Source organism: Eleutherodactylus coqui, chromosome 13 (genome assembly GCF_035609145.1).
Source record: "Eleutherodactylus coqui strain aEleCoq1 chromosome 13, aEleCoq1.hap1, whole genome shotgun sequence".
NCBI lineage: Eukaryota > Metazoa > Chordata > Amphibia > Anura > Eleutherodactylidae > Eleutherodactylus > Eleutherodactylus coqui.
Genome location: NC_089849.1, coordinates 127,651,413 through 127,676,568, shown reverse-complemented (window position 1 = coordinate 127,676,568; position 25,156 = coordinate 127,651,413). Strand labels below are relative to the sequence as shown.

At 44.4% G+C, this 25,156-nt stretch overlaps 1 protein-coding gene across 1 annotated transcript in view; it reads right to left on the bottom strand.

Annotated features, from left to right (window-relative positions):
- Positions 1-18,277, bottom strand: part of LOC136587305 (membrane-spanning 4-domains subfamily A member 4A-like) — a 64,626-nt gene extending 46,349 nt beyond the window's left edge. Inside the window, exon 1 of the mRNA XM_066585860.1 lies at positions 18,224-18,277. The gene's annotated coding sequence lies outside the window, so the exon portion shown is untranslated. The remainder of the gene's footprint in view (positions 1-18,223) is intronic.
- Positions 18,278-25,156: the final 6,879 nt, after the last annotated feature.

Below are 25,156 nucleotides of genomic sequence, written 5' to 3'. Positions count from 1 at the left end.
CATAATCACTACGCTGGCTAGGAGTTGGCCACAGCAACTTAGCAATAAGGTTCAAAGTAGACTAAGTTGCACCTAGGCCCACAGGCTAGGGGACCTCCAGGGGGCCCTCATCACCAAAGACATAGCTGGAAAACTATACATAGTACAGGGCTCAGTGTTACATACTACAGGGCTCAGTGTATAAGGTGTCCTCCTCCTGCTATATATACTATACATACTACAGGGATCAGTGTATAATGTGTCCTCCTCCTGCTATATATACTATACATACTACAGGGCTTAGTGTATAATGTGTCCCCTCCTGCTATATATACTATACATACTACAGGGCTCAGTGTATAATGTGTCCCCCTCCTGCTATATATACTATACATACTACAGGGCTCAGTGTATAATGTGTCCCCTCCTGCTATATATACTATACATACTACAGGGCTTAGTGTATAATGTGTCCCCTCCTGCTATATATACTATACATACTACAGGGCTCAGTGTATAATGTGTCCTCCTCCTGCTATATACACTATACATACTACAGGGCTCAGTGTATAATGTGTCAGCTCCTGCTATATATACTATACATACTACAGGGCTTAGTGTATAATGTGTCCTCCTCCTGCTATATATACTATACATACTACAGGGCTCAGTGTTTAATGTGTCCGCCTCCTGCTATATATACTATACATACTACAAGGCTCAGTGTGTAATGTGTCCCCCTCCTGCTATATATACTATACATACTACAGGGCTCAGTGTATAATGTGTCCTCCTCCTGCTATGTACACTATACATACTACAGGGCTCAGTGTATAATGTGTCCCCTCCTGCTATATATACTATACATACTACAGGGCTCAGTGTATAATGTGTCCCTCCTGCTATATATACTATACATACTACAGGGCTCAGTGTTTAATGTGTCCGCCTCCTGCTATATATACTATACATACTACAAGGCTCAGTGTGTAATGTGTCCCCCTCCTGCTATATATACTATACATACTACAGGGCTCAGTGTATAATGTGTCCTCCTCCTGCTATGTACACTATACATACTACAGGGCTCAGTGTATAATGTGTCCCCTCCTGCTATATATACTATACATACTACAGGGCTCAGTGTATAATGTGTCCCTCCTGCTATATATACTATACATACTACAGGGCTCAGTGTTTAATGTGTCCGCCTCCTGCTATATATACTATACATACTACAAGGCTCAGTGTGTAATGTGTCCCCCTCCTGCTATATATACTATACATACTACAGGGATCAGTGTATAATGTGTCCCCTCCTGCTATATATACTATACATACTACAGGGCTCAGTGTATAATGTGTCCCCTCCTGCTATATATACTATACATACTACAGGGCTCAGTGTATAATGTGTCCCCCTCCTGCTATATATACTATACATACTACAGGGCTCAGTGTATAATGTGTCCTCCTCCTGCTATATACACTATACATACTACAGGGCTCAGTGTATAATGTGTCCCCTCCTGCTATATATACTATACATACTACAGGGCTCAGTGTATAATGTGTCCCTCCTGCTATATATACTATACATACTACAGGGCTCAGTGTTTAATGTGTCCGCCTCCTGCTATATATACTATACATACTACAAGGCTCAGTGTGTAATGTGTCCCCCTCCTGCTATATATACTATACATACTACAGGGATCAGTGTATAATGTGTCCCCTCCTGCTATATATACTATACATACTACAGGGCTCAGTGTATAATGTGTCCCCTCCTGCTATATATACTGTACATACTACAGGGCTCAGTGTATAATGTGTCCCCTCCTGCTATATATACTATACATACTACAAGGCTCAGTGTGTAATGTGTCCCCCTCCTGCTATATATACTATACATACTACAGGGATCAGTGTATAATGTGTCCCCTCCTGCTATATATACTATACATACTACAGGGCTCAGTGTATAATGTGTCCCCTCCTGCTATATAAACTATACATACTACAGGGATCAGTGTATAATGTGCACCCTCCTGCTATATATACTATAGATACTACAGGGCTCAGTGTATAATGTGTCCCTCCTGCTATATATACTATACATACTACAGGGCTCAGTGTATAATGTGTCCCTCCTGCTATATATACTATACATACTACAGGGCTCAGTGTATAATGTGTCCCTCCTGCTATATATACTATACATACTACAGGGCTCAGTGTATAATGTGTCCCTCCTGCTATATATACTATACATACTACAGGGCTCAGTGTATAATGTGCCCCTCCTGCTATATACACTATACATACTACAGGGATCAGTGTATAATGTGCACCCTCCTGCTATATATATACTATACATACTACAGGGCTCAGTGTATAAGGTGTCCCCTCCTGCTATATATACTATACATACTACAGGGCTCAGTGTATAATGTGTCCCTTCCTGCTATATATACTATACATACTACAGGGCTTAGTGTATAATGTGTCCTCCTCCTGCTATATACACTATACATACTACAGGGCTCAGTGTATAATGTGTCCCCTCCTGCTATATATACAATACATACTACAGGGCTCAGTGTATAATGTGTCCCTCCTGCTATATATACTATACATACTACAGGGCTCAGTGTATAATGTGTCCCCTCCTGCTATATATACTATACATACTACAGGGCTCAGTGTATAATGTGTCCCTCCTGCTATATATACTATACATACTACAGGGCTCAGTGTATAATGTGTCCCCTCCTGCTATATATATTATACATACTACAGGGCTCAGTGTATAATGTGTCCCCTCCTGCTATGTATATATACTATACATACTACAGGGCTCAGTGTATAATGTGTCCCCTCTTGCTATACATAATATACATACTACAGGGATCAGTGTATAATGTGTCCCCTCCTGCTCTATATACTATACATACTACAGGGCTCAGTGTATAATGTGTCCCTCCTGTTATATATACTATACATACTACAGGGCTTAGTGCATAATGTGTCCCCATCCTGCTATATATACTATACATACTACAGGGCTCAGTGTATAATGTGTCCCCTCCTGCTATATATATTATACATACTACAGGGCTCAGTGTATAATGTGTCCCCTCCTGCTATATATACTATACATACTACAGGGCTCAGTGTATAATGTGTCCCCTCCTGCTATATATACTATACATACTACAGGGCTCAGTGTATAATGTGTCCCCTCCTGCTATATATACTATACATACTACAGGGCTCAGTGTATAATGTACCCCCTCTGCTATATATACTATACATACTACAGGGCTCAGTGTATAATGTGTCCCCTCCTGTTATATACACTATACATACTACTGGGCTCAGTGTATAATGTGTCCCCTCCTGTTATATACACTATACATACTACTGGGCTCAGTGTATAATGTGTCCCCTCCTGTTATATACACTATACATACTACAGGGCTCAGTCTATAATGTGTCCCCTCCTGCTATATATACACTATACATACTACAGGGATCAGTGTATAATGTGTCCCCCTCCTGCTATATATACTATACATACTGCAGGGCTCAGTGTATAATGTGTCCCTCCTGCTATATATACTATACATACTACAGGGATCAGTGTATAATGTGTCCCTCCTGCTATACTGTATATACTATACATACTACAGGGATCAGTGTATAATGTGTCCCCCCTCCTGCTATATATACTATACATACTACAGGGATCAGTGTATAATGTGTCCCCTCCTGCTATATATTCTATACATAATACAGGGATCAGTGTATAATGTGTCCCCTCCTGCTATTTACACTATACATACTACAGGGCTCAGTGTATAATCTGTCCCCTCCTGCTATATCTACTATACATACTACAAGGCCCAGTGTATAATGTGTCCCCTCCTGCTATATACACTATTCATACTACAGGGCTCAGTGTATAAGCTGTCCCCTCCTGCTATATACACTATACATACTACAAGGCCCAGTGTATAATGTGTCCCCTCCTGCTATATACACTATACATACTACAGGGCTCAGTGTATAATGTGTCCCCTCCTGCTATATATACTATACATACTACAAGGCTCAGTGTATAATGTGTCCCCTCCTGCTATATATACTATACATACTACAGGGCTTAGTGTATAATGTGCCCCCTCCTGCTATATATACTATACATACTACAGGGATCAGTGTATAATGTGTCCCCTCCTGCTATATATACTATACATACTACAAGGCTCAGTGTATAATGTGTCCCCTCCTGCTATATATACTACAGGGATCAGTGTATAATGTGTCCTCCTCCTGCTATATACACTATACATACTACAGGGCTCAGTGTATAATGTGTCCCCTCCTGCTATATATATTATACATACTACAGGGCTCAGTGTATAATGTGTCCCCTCCTGCTATATATACTATACATACTACAAGGCTCAGTGTATAATGTGTCCCCTCCTGCTATATATACACTATACATACTACAGGGCTCAGTGTATAATGTGTCCCTCCTGCTATATATACTATATATACTACAAGGCTCAGTGTATAATGTGCCCCCTCCTGCTATATATACTATACATACTACAGGGCTCAGTGTATAATGTGCCCCCTCCTGCTATATATACACTATACATACTACAGGGCTCAGTGTATAATGTGTCCCCTTCTGCTATATATACTATACATACTACAGGGCTTAGTGTATAATGTGCCCCCTCCTGCTATATATACACTATACATACTACAGGGCTCAGTGTATAATGTGTCCCTCCTGTTATATATACTATACATACTACAGGGCTCAGTGTATAATGTGCCCCCTCCTGCTATATATACACTATACATACTACAGGGCTCAGTGTATAATGTGTCCCCTTCTGCTATATATACTATACATACTACAGGGCTTAGTGTATAATGTGCCCCCTCCTGCTATATATACTATACATACTACAGGGCTCAGTGTATAATGTGTCCCCTCCTGCTCTATATACTATACATACTACAGGGCTCAGTGTATAATGTGTCCCCTCCTGCTCTATATACTATACATACTACAAGGCTCAGTGTATAATGTGTCCCCTCCTGCTATATATACTACAGGGCTCAGTATATAATGTGCCCCTCCTGCTATATATACTATACATACTACAGGGCTTAGTGTATAATGTGCCCCCTCCTGCTATATATACTATACATACTACAGGGCTCAGTGTATAATGTGTCCCCTCCTGCTCTATATACTATACATACTACAGGGCTCAGTGTATAATGTGTCCCCTCCTGCTCTATATACTATACATACTACAGGGCTCAGTGTATAATGTGTCCCCCGCCTGCTATATACACTATACATACTACAGGGCTCAGTGTATAATGTGCCCCTCCTGCTATATACACTATACATACTACAGGGCTCAGTGTATAATGTGCCCCTCCTGCTATATATACTATACATACTACAGGGCTCAGTGTATAATGTGTCCCCCTCCTGCTATATATACTATACATACTACAGGGCTCAGTGTATAATGTGTCCCCTCCTGCTCTATATACTATACATACTACAGGGCTCAGTGTATAATGTGTCCCCTCCTGCTCTATATACTATACATACTACAGGGCTCAGTGTATAATGTGTCCCCTCCTGCTCTATATACTATACATACTACAGGGCTCAGTGTATAAAGTGTCCCCTCCTGCTATATATACTATACATACTACAGGGCTCAGTGTATAATGTGTCCCCTCCTGCTATATATACTATACATACTACTGGGCTCAGTGTATAATGTGTCTGCCTCCTGCTATATATACTATACATACTACAGGGATCAGTGTATAATGTGTCCCTCCTGCTATATATACTATACATACTACAGGGCTTAGTGTATAATGTGCCCCCTCCTGCTATATATACTATACATACTACAGGGCTCAGTGTATAATGTGTCCCCTCCTGCTCTATATACTATACATACTACAGGGCTCAGTGTATAATGTGTCCCCCGCCTGCTATATACACTATACATACTACAGGGCTCAGTGTATAATCTGTCCCCTCCTGCTATATCTACTATACATACTACAGGGCTCAGTGTATAATGTGTCCTCCTCCTGCTATATACACTATACATACTACAGGGCTCAGTGTATAATGTGTCCTCCTCCTGCTATATAAACTATACATACTACAGGGCTCAGTGTATAATGTGTCCCCTCCTGCTATATATACTATACATACTACAGGGCTCAGTGTATAATGTGTCCCCTCCTGCTATATACACTATTCATACTACAGGGCTCAGTGTATAAGCTGTCCCCTCCTGCTATATACACTATACATACTACAAGGCCCCGTGTATAATGTGTCCCCTCCTGCTATATACACTATTCATACTACAGGGCTCAGTGTATAAGCTGTCCCCTCCTGCTATATACACTATACATACTACAAGGCCCAGTGTATAATGTGTCCCCTCCTGCTATATATACTACAGGGATCAGTGTATAATGTGTCCCCTCCTGCTATATACACTATACATACTACAGGGCTCAGTGTATAATGTGTCCTCCTCCTGCTATATACACTATACATACTACAGGGCTCAGTGTATAATGTGTCCTCCTCCTGCTATATAAACTATACATACTACAGGGCTCAGTGTATAATGTGTCCCCTCCTGCTATATACACTATACATACTACAGGGCTCAGTGTATAATGTGTCCCCTCCTGCTATATACACTATACATACTACAGGGCTCAGTGTATAATGTGTCCCCTCCTGCTATATATACACTATACATACTACAGGGCTCAGTGTATAATGTGTCCCCTCCTGCTATATATACTATACATACTACAGGGCTTAGTGTATAATGTGCCCCCTCCTGCTATATATACTATACATACTACAGGGCTCAGTGTATAATGTGTCCCTCCTGCTATATATACTATACATACTACAGGGCTCAGTGTATAATGTGTCCCTCCTGCTATATATACACTATACATACTACAGGGCTCAGTGTATAATGTGTCCCCTCCTGCTATATATACTATATATACTACAAGGCTCAGTGTATAATGTGTCCCCCTCCTGCTATATATACTATACATACTACAGGGATCAGTGTATAATGTGTCCCCCTCCTGCTATATATACTATACATACTACAGGGCTCAGTGTATAATGTGTCCCTCCTGTTATATATACTATACATACTACAGGGCTTAGTGTATAATGTGCCCCCTCCTGCTATATATACTATACATACTACAGGGCTCAGTGTATAATGTGTCCCCTCCTGCTCTATATACTATACATACTACAGGGCTCAGTGTATAATGTGTCCCTCCTGCTATATATACTATACATACTACAGGGCTCAGTGTATAATGTGTCCCCTCCTGCTATATATACACTATACATACTACAGGGCTCAGTGTATAATGTGTCCCCTGCTGCTGCATACACTATACATACTACAGGGCTCAGTGTATAATGTGTCCCCTCCTGCTCTATATACTATACATACTACAAGGCTCAGTGTATAATGTGTCCCCCTCCAGCTCTATATATACTATACATACTGCAGGGCTCAGTGTATAATGTGTCCCCTCCTGCTATATATACTACAGGGCTCAGTGTATAATGTGCCCCCTCCTGCTATATATACTATACATACTACAGGGCTCAGTGTATAATGTGTCCCCCGCCTGCTATATATACTATACATACTACAGGGCTCAGTGTATAATGTGTCCCCTCCTGCTATATATACTATACATACTACAGGGCTCAGTGTATAATGTGTCCCTTCCTGCTATATATACTATACATACTACAGGGATCAGTGTATAATGTGTCCCCTCCTGTTATATATACTATACATACTACAGGGATCAGTGTATAATGTGTCCCCCTCCTGCTCTATATATACTATACATACTGCAGGGCTCAGTGTACAATGTGTTCCCCTCCTGCTATATATACTATACATACTACAGGGCTCAGTGTATAATGTGCCCCCTCCTGCTATATATACTACAGGGCTCAGTGTATAATGTGTCCCCTCCTGCTATATACACTATACATACTACAAGGCCCAGTGTATAATGTGTTCTCCTCCTGCTATATACACTATACATACTACAGGGCTCAGTGTATAATGTGCCCCCTCCTGCTATATATACTATACATACTACAGGGCTCAGTGTATAATGTGTCCCCTCCTGCTATATATACACTATACATACTACAGGGCTCAGTGTATAATGTGTCCCCTCCTGCTATATATACTATACATACTACAGGGCTCAGTGTATAATGTGTCCCCTGCTGCTGCATACACTATACATACTACAGGGCTCAGTGTATAATGTGTCCCCTCCTGCTCTATATACTATACATACTACAAGGCTCAGTGTATAATGTGTCCCCTCCTGCTATATATACTACAGGGCTCAGTGTATAATGTGCCCCCTCCTGCTATATATACTATACATACTACAGGGCTCAGTGTATAATGTGTCCCCCGCCTGCTATATATACTATACATACTACAGGGCTCAGTGTATAATGTGTCCCCTCCTGCTATATATACTATACATACTACAGGGCTCAGTGTATAATGTGTCCCCTCCTGCTATATATACTATACATACTACAGGGATCAGTGTATAATGTGTCCCCTCCTGTTATATATACTATACATACTACAGGGATCAGTGTATAATGTGTCCCCCTCCTGCTCTATATATACTATACATACTGCAGGGCTCAGTGTACAATGTGTTCCCCTCCTGCTATATATACTATACATACTACAGGGCTCAGTGTATAATGTGCCCCCTCCTGCTATATATACTACAGGGCTCAGTGTATAATGTGTCCCCTCCTGCTATATACACTATTCATACTACAAGGCCGAGTGTATAATGTGTCCTCCTGCTATATATACTATACATGCTACAGGGCTCAGTGTATAATGTGTCCCCTCCTGCTATACATACTATACATACTACAGGGATCAGTGTATAATGTGTCCCCTCCTGCTATATATACTACAGGGCTCAGTGTATAATGTGTCCCTCCTGCTATATATACTATACATACTACAGGGCTCAGCGTATAATGTGTCCCCTCCTGCTATACATACTACAGGGATCAGTGTATAATGTGCCCCCTCCTGCTATATATATTATACATACTACAGGGCTTAGTGTATAATGTGTCCCCTCCTGCTATATATACTATACATACTACAAGGCTCAGTGTATAATGTGCCCCCTCCTGCTATATATACTATACATACTACAGGGCTCAGTGTATAATGTGTCCCCTCCTGCTATATATACTATACATACTACAGGGCTCAGTGTATAATGTGTCCCCTCCTGCTCTATATACTATACATACTACAGGGATCAGTGTATAATGTGTCCCCTCCTGCTATATATACTGTACATACTACAGGGCTCAGTGTATAATGTGTCCCTCCTGCTATATATACTATACATACTACAAGGCTCAGTGTATAATGTGCCCCCTCCTGCTATATATACTATACATACTACAGGGATCAGTGTATAATGTGTCCCCCTCCTGCTCTATATATACTATACATACTGCAGGGCTCAGTGTACAATGTGTTCCCCTCCTGCTATATATACTATACATACTACAGGGCTCAGTGTATAATGTGCCCCCTCCTGCTATATATACTACAGGGCTCAGTGTATAATGTGTCCCCTCCTGCTTTATATACTATACATACTACAGGGCTCAGTGTATAATGTGTCCCCTCCTGCTATAAACTGTATGCTATATATACTACAGGGCTCAGTGTATAATGTGTCCCCCTCCTGCTATATATACTATATATACTACAGGGCTCAGTGTATAATGTGTCCCTCCTGCTATATATACTATACATACTACAGGGCTCAGTGTATAATGTGTCCCCTCCTGCTATATATACTATACATACTACAGGGATCAGTGTACAATGTGTCCCCTCCTGCTATATATACTATACATACTACAGGGCTCAGTGTATAATGTGTCCCCCTCCTGCTATATATACTATACATACTACAGGGATCAGTGTATAATGTGTCCCCTCCTGCTATATACACTATACATACTACAGGGCTCAGTGTATAATGTGTCCCCCTCCTGCTATATATATTATACATACTACAGGGCTCAGTGTACAATGTGTCCCCTCCTGCTATATATATTATACATACTACAGGGCTCAGTGTATAATGTGTCCCCTGCTGCTGTATACACTATACATACTACAGGGCTCAGTGTATAATGTGTCCCCTCCTGCTATATACACTATACATACTACAAGGCCCAGTGTATAATGTGTCCCCTCCTGCTATATATACTATACATACTACAGGGCTCAGTGTATAATGTGTTCCCCTCCTGCTATATATACTATACATACTACAGGGATCAGTGTATAATGTGTCCCCTCCTGCTATATATACTATACATACTACAGGGCTCAGTGTATAATGTGTCCCCCTCCTGCTATATAAACTATACATACTACAGGGATCAGTGTATAATGTGTCCCCTCCAGCTATATACACTATACATACTACAGGGCTCAGTGTATAATGTGTCCCCTCCTGCTATATATACACTATACATACTACAGGGCTCAGTGTATAATGTGTCCCCTCCTGCTATATATACTATACATACTACAGGGCTCAGTGTATAATGTGCCCCCTCCTGCTATATATACTATACATACTACAGGGCTTAGTGTATAAAGTGCCCCCTCCTGCTATATATACTATACATACTACAGGGCTCAGTGTATAATGTGTCCCCTCCTGCTATATACACTATACATACTACAGGGCTCAGTGTATAAGCTGTCCCCTCCTGCTATATACACTATACATACTACAAGGCCCCGTGTATAATGTGTCCCCTCCTGCTATATACACTATTCATACTACAGGGCTCAGTGTATAAGCTGTCCCCTCCTGCTATATACACTATACATACTACAAGGCCCAGTGTATAATGTGTCCCCTCCTGCTATATATACTACAGGGATCAGTGTATAATGTGTCCCCTCCTGCTATATACACTATACATACTACAGGGCTCAGTGTATAATGTGTCCTCCTCCTGCTATATACACTATACATACTACAGGGCTCAGTGTATAATGTGTCCTCCTCCTGCTATATAAACTATACATACTACAGGGATCAGTGTATAATGTGTCCCCTCCTGCTATATACACTATACATACTACAGGGCTCAGTGTATAATGTGTCCCCTCCTGCTATATACACTATACATACTACAGAGCTCAGTGTATAATGTGTCCCCTCCTGCTATATATACACTATACATACTACAGGGCTCAGTGTATAATGTGTCCCCTCCTGCTATATATACTATACATACTACAGGGCTTAGTGTATAATGTGCCCCCTCCTGCTATATATACTATACATACTACAGGGCTCAGTGTATAATGTGTCCCTCCTGCTATATATACTATACATACTACAGGGCTCAGTGTATAATGTGTCCCTCCTGCTATATATACACTATACATACTACAGGGCTCAGTGTATAATGTGTCCCCTCCTGCTATATATACTATACATACTACAGGGCTCAGTGTATAATGTGTCCCTCCTGTTATATATACTATACATACTACAGGGCTTAGTGTATAATGTGCCCCCTCCTGCTATATATACTATACATACTACAGGGCTCAGTGTATAATGTGTCCCCTCCTGCTCTATATACTATACATACTACAGGGCTCAGTGTATAATGTGTCCCCTCCTGCTCTATATACTATACATACTACAAGGCTCAGTGTATAATGTGTCCCCCTCCAGCTCTATATATACTACACATACTGCAGGGCTCAGTGTATAATGTGTCCCCTCCTGCTATATATACTACAGGGCTCAGTGTATAATGTGCCCCCTCCTGCTATATATACTATACATACTACAGGGCTCAGTGTATAATGTGTCCCCCGCCTGCTATATATACTATACATACTACAGGGCTCAGTGTATAATGTGTCCCCTCCTGCTATATATACTATACATACTACAGGGCTCAGTGTATAATGTGTCCCCTCCTGCTATATATACTATACATACTACAGGGATCAGTGTATAATGTGTCCCCTCCTGTTATATATACTATACATACTACAGGGATCAGTGTATAATGTGTCCCCCTCCTGCTCTATATATACTATACATACTGCAGGGCTCAGTGTACAATGTGTTCCCCTCCTGCTATATATACTATACATACTACAGGGCTCAGTGTATAATGTGCCCCCTCCTGCTACATATACTATACATACTACAGGGCTCAGTGTATAATGTGCCCCCTCCTGCTATATATACTACAGGGCTCAGTGTATAATGTGTCCCTCCTGCTATATATACTATACATACTACAAGGCCCAGTGTATAATGTGTCCTCCTCCTGCTATATACACTATACATACTACAGGGCTCAGTGTATAATGTGCCCCCTCCTGCTATATATACACTATACATACTACAGGGCTCAGTGTATAATGTGTCCCTCCTGTTATATACACTATACATACTACAGGGCTCAGTGTATAATGAGTCCCCTCCTGCTATATACACTATACATACTACAAGGCCGAGTGTATAATGTGTCCTCCTGCTATATATACTATACATGCTACAGGGCTCAGTGTATAATGTGTCCCCTCCTGCTATACATACTATACATACTACAGGGATCAGTGTATAATGTGTCCCCTCCTGCTATATATACTACAGGGCTCAGTGTATAATGTGTCCCTCCTGCTGTATATACTATACATACTACAGGGCTCAGCGTATAATGTGTCCCCTCCTGCTATACATACTACAGGGATCAGTGTATAATGTGCCCCCTCCTGCTATATATATTATACATACTACAGGGCTTAGTGTATAATGTGTCCCCTCCTGCTATATATACTATACATACTACAAGGCTCAGTGTATAATGTGTCCCCCTCCTGCTATATATACTATACATACTACAGGGCTCAGTGTATAATGTGTCCCCTCCTGCTATATATACTATACATACTACAGGGCTCAGTGTATAATGTGTCCCTCCTGCTATATATACTATACATACTACAAGGCTCAGTGTATAATGTGTCCCCCTCCTGCTATATATACTATACATACTACAGGGATCAGTGTATAATGTGTCCCTCCTGCTATATATACTACAGGGCTCAGTGTATAATGTGTCCCCTCCTGCTATATATACTATACATACTACAGGGCTCAGTGTATAATGTGTCCCTCCTGCTATATATACTATACATACTACAAGGCTCAGTGTATAATGTGTCCTCCTGCTATATAACCTATACATACTACAGGGATCAGTGTATAATGTGTCCCCTCCTGCTATATATACTATACATACTACAGGGCTCAGTGTATAATGTGTCCACCTCCTGCTATATACACTATACATACTACAGGGCTCAGTGTATAATGTGTCCCCTCCTGCTATATATACTATACATACTACAGGGCTCAGTGTATAATGTGTCCCTCCTGCTATATATACTATACATACTACAAGGCTCAGTGTATAATGTGTCCCCTCCTGCTATATATACTATACATACTACAGGGCTCAGTGTATAATGTGTCCCCTCTTGCTATATATACTATACATACTACAGGGCTCAGCGTATAATGTGTCCCCTCCTGCTATACATACTACAGGGATCAGTGTATAATGTGTCCCCCTCCTGCTATATATACTATACATACTACAGGGATCAGTGTATAATGTGTCCCTCCTGCTATATACACTATACATACTACAGGGCTCAGTGTATAATGTGTCCCCTCCTGCTATATATACACTATACATACTACAGGGCTCAGTGTATAATGTGTCCCCTCCTGCTATATATACTATACATACTACAGGGCTTAGTGTATAATGTGTCCCCTCCTGCTATATATACTATACATACTACAAGGCTCAGTGTATAATGTGTCCTCCTCCTGCTATATAAACTATACATACTACAGGGATCAGTGTATAATGTGTCCCCTCCTGCTATATATACTATACATACTACAGGGCTCAGTGTATAATGTGCCCCCTCCTGCTATATATACTATACATACTACAGGGCTCAGTGTATAATGTGTCCCCTCCTGCTATATATACTATACATACTACAAGGCTCAGTGTATAATGTGCCCCCTCCTGCTATATATACTATACATACTACAGGGATCAGTGTATAATGTGTCCCCCTCCTGCTCTATATATACTATACATACTGCAGGGCTCAGTGTACAATGTGTTCCCCTCCTGCTATATATACTATACATACTACAGGGCTCAGTGTATAATGTGTCCCTCCTGCCATATATACTATACATACTACAGGGCTCACTGTATAATGTGTCCCTTCCTGCTATATATACTATACATAGTACAGGGCTCAGTGTATAATGTGCCCCTCCTGCTATATATACTATACATACTACAGGGATCAGTGTATAATGTGCCCCCTCCTGCTATATATACTACAGGGCTCAGTGTATAATGTGTCCCCTCCTGCTATATATACTATACATACTACAGGGCTCAGTGTATAATGTGTCCCCTCCTGCTATATATACTATACATACTACAGGGCTCAGTGTATAATGTGTCCCCTCCTGCTATATATACTATACATACTACAGGGCTCAGTGTATAATGTGTCCCCTCCTGCTATAAACTGTATGCTATATATACTACAGGGCTCAGTGTATAATGTGTCCCCCTCCTGCTATATATACTATATATACTACAGGGCTCAGTGTATAATGTGTCCCTCCTGCTATATATACTATACATACTACAGGGCTCAGTGTATAATGTGTCCCTCCTGCTATATATACTATACATACTACAGGGCTCAGTGTATAATGTGTCCCCCTCCTGCTATATATACTATACATACTACAGGGCTCAGTGTATAATGTGTCCCCTCCTGCTATATACACTATACATACTACAGGGCTCAGTGTATAATGTGTCCCCCTCCTGCTATATATATTATACATACTACAGGGCTCAGTGTACAATGTGTCCCCTCCTGCTATATATATTATACATACTACAGGGCTCAGTGTATAATGTGTCCCCTGCTGCTGTATACACTATACATACTACAGGGCTCAGTGTATAATGTGTCCCCTCCTGCTATATACACTATACATACTACAAGGCCCAGTGTATAATGTGTCCCCTCCTGCTATATATACACTATACATACTACAGGGCTCAGTGTATAATGTGTTCCCCTCCTGCTATATATACTATACATACTACAGGGATCAGTGTATAATGTGTTCCCCTCCTGCTATATATACACTATACATACTACAGGGCTCAGTGTATAATGTGCCCCCTCCTGCTATATATACTATACATACTACAGGGCTCAGTGTATAATGTGTTCCCCTCCTGCTATATATACTATACATACTACAGGGATCAGTGTATAATGTGTCCCCTCCTGCTATATATACTATACATACTACAGGGCTCAGTGTATAATGTGTCCCCCTCCTGCTATATAAACTATACATACTACAGGGATCAGTGTATAATGTGTCCCCTCCTGCTATATATACTATACATACTACAGGGATCAGTGTATAATGTGTCCCCTCCAGCTATATACACTATACATACTACAGGGCTCAGTGTATAATGTGTCCCTCCTGCTATATATACTGTACATACTACAGGACTCAGTGTATAATGTGTCCCTCCTGCTATATATACTGTACATACTACAGGGCTCAGTGTATAATGTGTCCCTCCTGCTATATATACTATACATACTACAGGGCTCAGTGTATAATGTGTCCCCTCCTGCTATATATATTATACATACTACAAGGCTCAGTGTATAATGTGTCCCCTCCAGCTATATACACTATACATACTACAGGGCTCAGTGTATAATGTGTCCCTCCTGCTATATATACTGTACATACTACAGGACTCAGTGTATAATGTGTCCCTCCTGCTATATATACTGTACATACTACAGGGCTCAGTGTATAATGTGTCCCTCCTGCTATATATACTATACATACTACAGGGCTCAGTGTATAAGGTGTCCCCTCCTGCTATATATACTATACATACTACAGGGATCAGTGTATAATGTGCCCCCTCCTGCTATATATATTATACATACTACAGGGCTCAGTGTATAAGGTGTCCCCTCCTGCTATATATACTATACATACTACAGGGATCAGTGTATAATGTGTCCCCTCCTGCTATATATATTATACATACTACAGGGCTCAGTGTATAATGTGTCCGCCTCCCTTACCACTGGAAGATCACCACTTTTATATCCTTGCATAGAACATGTGACCAGAAAACAGTTACATTTTTCAGACACCCAGACATTAACTCCTTCAGTGCTACAAATCTTGCACAAGATCAAGAGACACTGAGCAGATACAAATGCATCCATACTGGTTAGGAGGGGCCCCTGTTTTACTGGGCCACTACACCTGTGCCTGATCTCTCCTCACACCCTGCAGCTTTACAGGAGAGATTTGGCGCCTGTCATGTGTCGCTTTCCTGAACTTGTGAATCCATTTACCAAAGAATGACATCCTCTCACCTTCAGAAACGAGCTCTGCACCCAAATAACCATTTATCGCTGCTTATGGCGTATCAGATGCTTCTCTTGGTCCAGGTGGGGCCCGGCTTCTTTCCCCAGTTTAAGTGTAAATCCCTCCCTTATCCACAGGATAGCGGAAAAGTTGCTAATCAATGGGGGTCTTAGTTGCTGGTCTTGAGCATAAGACTCCCGATTCCTGCTCTGCCTGTCAACGTGTTTTCCCCCAGTGACGTCAGGATGAATGAAGCATTGGCTGAGCGTGCACGGTCGGTGCTCCATTCATTTCCATAGGACCGACGGGAATAGCCAAGCAGGTGTTTTTCTGACTATAAGACGCAGTCTGTACCTTATGGTCCAGAGGCAGGGGGGTCTGTTAGATCCAGAGAGCCCTGACCGCTGCCTTAATGATCCAGCAGTGCACTGATACAGGACATAACTCTGCAGCCATACATACTTCCTCTCCCTGCCCGATCCGCTCCAGCAGATAACGCTGCAGATCGCTCACATATCCCCTCTGGGTTATAATGTGAACATTCCTGTTTGCACCATTTTTTAAATGTGAACCCTAAGTTCAATAGGAGCTGACCATTCACAGTCACGCCCTTTTTCTATACTGGAAATCAAGTAATAATGGTAGCCCCTCCGAATTGTTGGATCCCCAGGGATGGTAAAATTTGTATGAAATATTTTTTCCTGTTTTCTGTTGTCTAAACCCGGGGTATCTAATAGTCCGAAAAGTGCAGTATTTTACATGAGCCGGAAGGTGGCGCCTCTCCAGCTTCATCTCCGACACACATGTCTAGTTGAGCACTATCCTGTCCAAGCCCCGCTGCTCCTTCCTCTAGAAGAGGGATCACATGCAGTGACTATAATCTGGGTGCAGAGGGGGCTCTGTTTCAGAAGAGCTGCTCACTTAACTTGGGCATGGGAAAATTCTCCTTTCTGGGAGGTTTATGTGGCATGCAGGGGGCGTGAAAACTCTGGTGGGGTCCAATAGGTCGCCTGATTCTCCATGAGCCTCCTTCATGTTTCAGGAGAGTTTGCAAGCATGATTATAGCTGATCATTTCAGAGCTCAGCAGCAGGACACCCTGTAATCATCACAGCTGCCTTCTAACAAGCGGGGATTGTCCAGTTTTACCATAGAGATACAATGTGGAGCTAGAATCATAGACTGGTAGAGTTGAAAGGGACCTCCAGGGTCATCTGGTCCAACCCCCTGCTCAGTGCGGGAGGCCGACGCGAAGGCACGGTGCGGGAGGCCGACGCGAAGGCACGGTGCGGGAGGCCGACGCGAAGGCACGGTGCGGAGCCCGACGCGAAGGCACGGTGCGGAGCGCGACACGAAGGCACGGTGCGGAGCGCGACGCGAAGGCACGGTGCGGGAGGCCGACGCGAAGGCACGGTGCGGGAGGCCGACGCGAAGGCACGGTGCGGAGCCCGACGCGAAGGCACGGTGCGGAGCTTACTTACGTGGAGCCAAGATCCTTTCTTGCTTGAGCAGTTTCAATACTTCCTTAATCACAAGGGACCGTTCTGCCTTTTATACTGGTTGTGGGAACGTCTTCCTCTGATGCAAGCACGATTACACGAAAATGTTCCAGTAGAAATTAATCAGAAGTTTCCACCAGCATCTCATGCCTAGAAGAGCCGACCTGGTGGGATACTGATGCTCGGTGGCTCTGACTTCCATCCCATCATGGTCTCCACTGCCTACTAAGCTTTTTAAAGCAAACTGAATAAAACTATTAAAAAACTTGCCAGTCACAAAAGTTATTATATATAATATTTATATACACACTCGTTGTCAGTAACATTCCTCCCCTGGAAGGAGTATATAAAATAATGTGGCAAATTGGAGGGGGGCGGGGGTGGGAGTCACTCACCTCTGGATCGCCAACCTCTCGGACTGGAAATGGTCACCACACATGCAGAAGACATGGATTCTCTTAAATTTGGCACCTGCCAGCATTTACTTCATAGCACCACAGCACAAACATATGTAGCACACAATGTCCATAAGCACCCCACCTGGGTGTGAGTTTAGGGTCATCTTCCCTGTTAAACTTAAAGGAGATGTCTCGAGGCAGGAGTGGATTTTTTTTTTTGCCCAGTCCCCCTAATTAAGCACACATTACTAAGCCCCCCTGTAAATGACTTTTCTAGCTGGTTTGTGCTTACCGTTCCAGCGTTTCAGCAACTTATAAAAATTTTCCCAAGATGGCCGCCGGCTCTTTTCCCTTCGCTTGCTGTAGCCCGACGTGCGCGCTCCCGAGACGCTACTAGCTGTGTCTCCCTGACAACCAGACGCCCCGCAGCCGCTGACCGGACCCCTGGAGTGAACACGGCCGACCACTCACCCACCGCCAGGCAGCAGGTAACCGGCGCAGCCCCCCCCCTCCCATCGCAGCAGCAGCCCCCCCCATCGCAGCGGCAGCCCCCCATCACAGCGGCAGCGGTAGCCCCCCCGGCCCATCACTTACCAGGACGGCGGGACAGCTGGACGGCGGGACAGCTGGGTGGCTTCTCCGGACAGCTGGGCGGCTCTGCACCTTCCTCTAACAGAGGAAGGTACAGAATGGCCGCTCCAGCGCGCTCCCGAGCGCGGGTGCCGGCGCAGGGGAGCGGTGAGTAGCGGCTGTCAGCAGGAGGGAGCTATCTCCCCTCTGTTCCGCTCCCCTGCAGCCGGCACCCTAACATTTCATCTCGAGCGGGCAGGTACTCGATAAAGGCAATGCTTGCTCGAGCATTTGCCTTTACCGAGCATACTCGCTCATCTCTAGTCAGTAACATCCCTCCCCTACAACTTGTCAGAATGGAATTAAACATTTTGTGTGTGAGGGAGCCAATCTGCTAGCGATATTTTTTCTTGTGATGCGAGAGCGATGATTACATTGATTTTCAATGCTTTCATACTCATTTGCGATTTTTATTTTTTTTATTAAGGGTTTCTACCCGCTAGCAGTTCTTTAATGCTGCGATATCGCTGCATTTTTTAAATGGGACTTTCTAATGTTAAAATTGCATTGTACAAAAATCGCAAGTTTTTGCTTTTGCAGAGAAAAAATCTGCGATCTTGCTCAGTGCTTTCAACGGGGCTGGTGGCAGCGTCGGCCCCATTGACAACATAGGAAATACATTGCAGACTTCTGCCACAGCTGTGACAGCTATGACAGGGGATTCCTCCATCCCTGCGGGGACCGCAGTGATGAAGGAATCCTCTGCCACAGCTGTGGCAGAAGTCCATGATGCTATCCCATTGCTTTTAATGGGGTTGGCACTGCTGCGGCCCCATTGAAAGCAGGGGGTTGCAGGCAACCACGCAGCGATGACTTTTGGGGAAGGGCTTGAAATATAAGCCCTTCCCTGAAAATCATCCCTAGCTGTAAACAAAATGAAAGAAAATAAAAATTATACTCCCCTAGAAGAGCCGTCTAGCTCCTCTCTCTGGCACGGCAGTCTTCTTCTGTGTTCTAGAGGCAGGAGATTGAAAAATCCCTGCCCCCAGAAAGCGCTGGTCGCATTGGCTTAGCATTCAGCCAATCACAGGCAGCGCGTAGCCATTGAATAACATCTGACTTGTGTCAAGTTATTTTCCAGCCACTGACCACTTTAGTCACGGATCGGAGTGTTGGCGTCACCGTGACTGACCCCGTTTATTGCATAATGTAAAATTCAGTGTCAGGGTGTGACTGCGGAGTGGAATTCCATTGCCGCCATAGTCGGGGAAGACTGCAGAGCCGCCTCTGACCGCATCTTGAGATCCCCACTGTTTTCCTCACTCTGGTGCATTCCGCTCAGGTGTTTCACATGCAGTTTCTTAAAAGTGTTTGTGGGTTTTGAATACCATATGCAGTTTTTAATGTGTTTTTTTAAACTGTGGTTCAAAAACATGAACACAGCCCAATGCTAGGCTCACTCAGTCGTAAGTGTAAAACGCTGTCATGCACAGTCCACCTGGGTTTGATTTGTTTATATGTTACTGATGTCAGCTCATAGTTAATTTTGCCAGCACACCTTGTTCTGTCCAGACGAGCCAGGGTTAACAGCTCCTGTGCCTTTCAGTCAGGTTAATTACCCTGCTATGTGTCTGAGAGGGGTGCTGGTGATTGACAGGTCTATCTACCTATCTGCTCCTCCCGCCTTCCTATAATATCCAGCTCTGGCTGCCTGGGAGTGGCCGATTATTATTGTTCAGTGTTCGCTGAATAGCCCTGCTGCTCTGACCTACTGGTAATCTGGTCCTGGTACCTTGTGCCATTCTCTCAGTCTGCTAGCTAGTCTGCCTCTGGTTGTATCCTGTTTCTGTCAGCTTGTCTGCTAGACCTCACTGTTATCAGCCAGGGGTTTACCATCTGCCTCTGTCCTGTTTGTACTGTTCATGTTGGTTCTTGTCATCTGCCTTTCCTGTCGGTGCTAGTGGGTAGTAGTCTCTTGCATAGGTACGGTGGTCCCTGCCTGTCCTCCCCTAGGAAGCGTAGGGTCAGAATTGGTGGCCTGGACGTGTCCACCATCAGGACTATCTCCAGGAAGGGACAGTGGCATGGGTGAAGATCAGGGAGCCCCGTGCCGTGCGTACCTAGGCACCCCACTAGTACCGTAACATAATAATCTGCCCAAATTAAACTGCGCTAGACGCAGTGTGGATCCGGTTCAGGCTCGTTCAAGCCAGTTCAGTATCATGTCTGTACAGGATCCAATGGAAGTCCTGGTTCAGCAAGTGCTGGCGTTAATGCCGCAGCTGTCGGCCTTAAGTCTGTGCCTGCAGCATCTGACTTATCAGCACAATCTGAACCCAGGCTTGAACTACCAGACTGTTTTTCTGGCAACCGGAGTGAATTTGTTTCTTTCCGTGAGGCCTGTCAACTATATTTTTATTTGAGGCCAGTTTCCTCAGGGAATGAGGCCCAGCATGTGGGCATAGTTATCTCCCGGTCACAGGGAGACCCTCAGGCCTGGGCATAGTTATCTCCCGGTCACAGGGGGACCCTCAGGCCTGGGCATAGTTATCTCCCGGTCACAGGGGGACCCTCAGGCCTGGGCATAGTTATCTCCCGGTCACAGGGGGACCCTCAGGCCTGGGCATAGTTATCTCCCGGTCACAGGGGGACCCTCAGGCCTGGGCATAGTTATCTCCCGGTCACAGGGGGACCCTCAGGCCTGGGCATAGTTATCTCCCGGTCACAGGGGGACCCTCAGGCCTGGGCATAGTTATCTCCCGGTCACAGGGGGACCCTCAGGCCTGGGCATAGTTATCTCCCGGTCACAGGGGGACCCTCAGGCCTGGGCATAGTTATCTCCCGGTCACAGGGGGACCCTCAGGCCTGGGCATAGTTATCTCCCGGTCACAGGGGGACCCTCAGGCCTGGGCATAGTTATCTCCCGGTCACAGGGGGACCCTCAGGCCTGGGCATAGTTATCTCCCGGTCACAGGGAGACCCTCAGGCCTGGGCATAGTTATCTCCCGGTCACAGGGGGACCCTCAGGCCTGGGCATAGTTATCTCCCGGTCACAGGGGGACCCTCAGGCCTGGGCATAGTTATCTCCCGGTCACAGGGGGACCCTCAGGCCTGGGCATAGTTATCTCCCGGTCACAGGGGGACCCTCAGGCCTGGGCATAGTTATCTCCCGGTCACAGGGGGACCCTCAGGCCTGGGCATAGTTATCTCCCGGTCACAGGGGGACCCTCAGGCCTGGGCATAGTTATCTCCCGGTCACAGGGGGACCCTCAGGCCTGGGCATAGTTATCTCCCGGTTACAGGGGGACCCTCAGGCCTGGGCATTTCCCCTTTCTCCTGTCTCACCTGCTCTGTCTTCTGTTGACGGCTTTTTCTCAGCGCTAGGATTGCTCTATAATGATCTGGATCATGCGGCCCTCGCTGAAAATAAAATCCACATGACTCTACAAGGCAACCGTCTTGCTGAGGACTACTGTGCGGAATTTCGTCGCTGGGCAAATGAAACCCAGTGGACGATCCGGCTTTGAGAAGCCAGTTTTGTGTTGGTCTGTCATGCAGGGTGAAGAATGCATGGTTTAGTATGCTACACCTTGCATGTTGGAGGATGCCATGGCCTTGGCGATTAGGATTGATCACAGTCTGCGGGAGAGAAAGCAGGAGACTATGTTTGCGTCTCCTTCCTCATCGTCTATATCTCCTGAAGAGGTTGTGGATGAACCTATGGAGATAGGGACAGTCTCTATTAATAAAGCACATAGGGATATTCGTCTAAAGAAAGGTTTGTGCTTTTATTGTGGGCATGACGGGCACTTTATTCACAGTTGTCCAGTGAGACCCCGGAACAAGCAACCAGTGATTCAGCGGGATCCTCAAGTTGCTTGGTTGGCTAAGTCCAGGCAAAACGTCTTGGCTGAGGTCATACTAGATGATAACCTCATATCTGCTGGTGTTTGTCTGGATAGCGGGTCGGACATTAATGGGATTAATTCTCAGTTTGCCCTAAAGACTGGTCTGACGATAGAGACTCTCCCTGAACCAATGTCACTTACCACTGTAGACTCGTCCCCGTTGCGTCTGAGGCACATTGTTCCGGACGTACGTTTAAGGGTTGGGCATTTTCATGTGGAAGCCATATCCTTGTATGTATGTGAGGGCCTGCCCTCTGATATAATCCTTGGATTACCCTGGTTTATGATTCATAACACGATTGTTGACTGGGTCTCTAATGAGATTTCTGTGTGGGGAACCCATTGTGTAACCAGGTGTATTCCTGCAAACACCCCTGTCAGGGACTATTAGTCCTCATCCCGGTTCGGGGAAAAGTAAATACATTTTTTTTGGTGACCTTTTGTACTACATCTGCTCAAGGTGTCGTACGTATGCTCCCGCTCCTTATTGTGACTGCTATGCGTTATTCAGGCCGTATTCATAAGTCCTGTAGACGTGCGCCCATTGAAGGAGTTGGTGTTTTTATATATTTTTTGTTTGCCTAAAGGGTCCGGAGGCCTTTTTTTTGAGGGGGGATAATGTTACTCTTGTCAGCTCATAGTTCATTCTGCCAGCACACCCTGTTCTGTCCAGACGAGCCAGGGTTAACAGCTCCTGTGCCTTTCAGTCAGGTTAATTACCCTGCGATGTGTCTGAGAGGGGTGCTGGTGATTGACAGGTCTATCTACCTATCGGCTCCTCCCGCCTTCCTATAATATCCAGCTCTGGCTGCCTGGGAGTGGCCGATTATTGTTCAGTGTTCGCTGAATAGCCCTGCTGCTCTGACCGTGTTGGTTCTTGTCATCTGCCTTTCCTGTCGGTGCTAGTGGGTAGTAGTCTCATGCATAGATATGGCAGTCCCTGCCTGTCCTCCCCTAGGAAGCGTAGGGTCAGAATTGTTGGCCTGGACGTGTCCACCATCAGGGCTATCTCCAGGAAGGGACAGTGGCATGGGTGAAGATCAGGGAGCCCCGCGCCGTACGTACCTAGGCACCCCACTAGTACCGTAACATAATAATCGGCCCAAATTAAACTGCGCTAGACGCAGTGTGGATCCGGTTCAGGCTCTTTCAAGCCAGTTTAGTATCATGTCCGTACAGAATCCAATGCAAGTCCTGGCTCAGCAAGTGCTGGCGTTAATGCCGCAGATGGCAGACATCATGCAGCCGCTGTCGGCCATAAGTCTGTTCCTGCAGCGTCTGACTTATCAGCACAATCTGAACCCAGGCTTGAACTACCAGACCATTTTTCTGGCAAACAGAGTGAATGTTTCTTTCCGTGAGGCCTACCTAGCCACCCGCTAGTACCGTAACATTATATTTCCTGTGTCATTGCTACACAGTGGTGCATACCGCCCATATGCAATGTAATTACAGATGGGCAGTGATGATTGTGTCAATAGAGATCAATGGGCACTCCTATGTAATACACCGCAAGATGGACCATACTGCGCTCGCATATTATGCAATTCCTCCTCACAAATGTAAGTGGAACTACATATGGCAATGTATTTGATTGCCAGTGTATGAAAAGCACATGCAAGGCATGGGTAATATGCAGTAATCATACACTTGTGCGAGCGCGGCCTAAAGGGCTACAAATCTCACATAGTCCAGGAAGTGCGTCATGTTTGGAAAGCTTATGCCAAGGCGCAGACCATGGATGTACATAAGTTTTGCATCTGTATGCTGCATGGTTTAGGTACGGGGAGGGCAGAGCTGAACTTTTGCACCCGGGCCCCTGAGCCTTTAGTTACGCCCCTGGGTATGGCCAACACTAAAGGGTAAACGCACCGCAGAAAGTCATGTGAATTTTGCTGCTGAGGTTTTGAAATTGATAATTGCTTGTTTTGCTGCAGATCCACATGTAATCCGTAGCAAATGTATCCTGTGTACCTTTACCCCTACGGGATTGTAAAGATCCCCCTGTCATAGGAGAACAGAACTATAAATGATAGTAG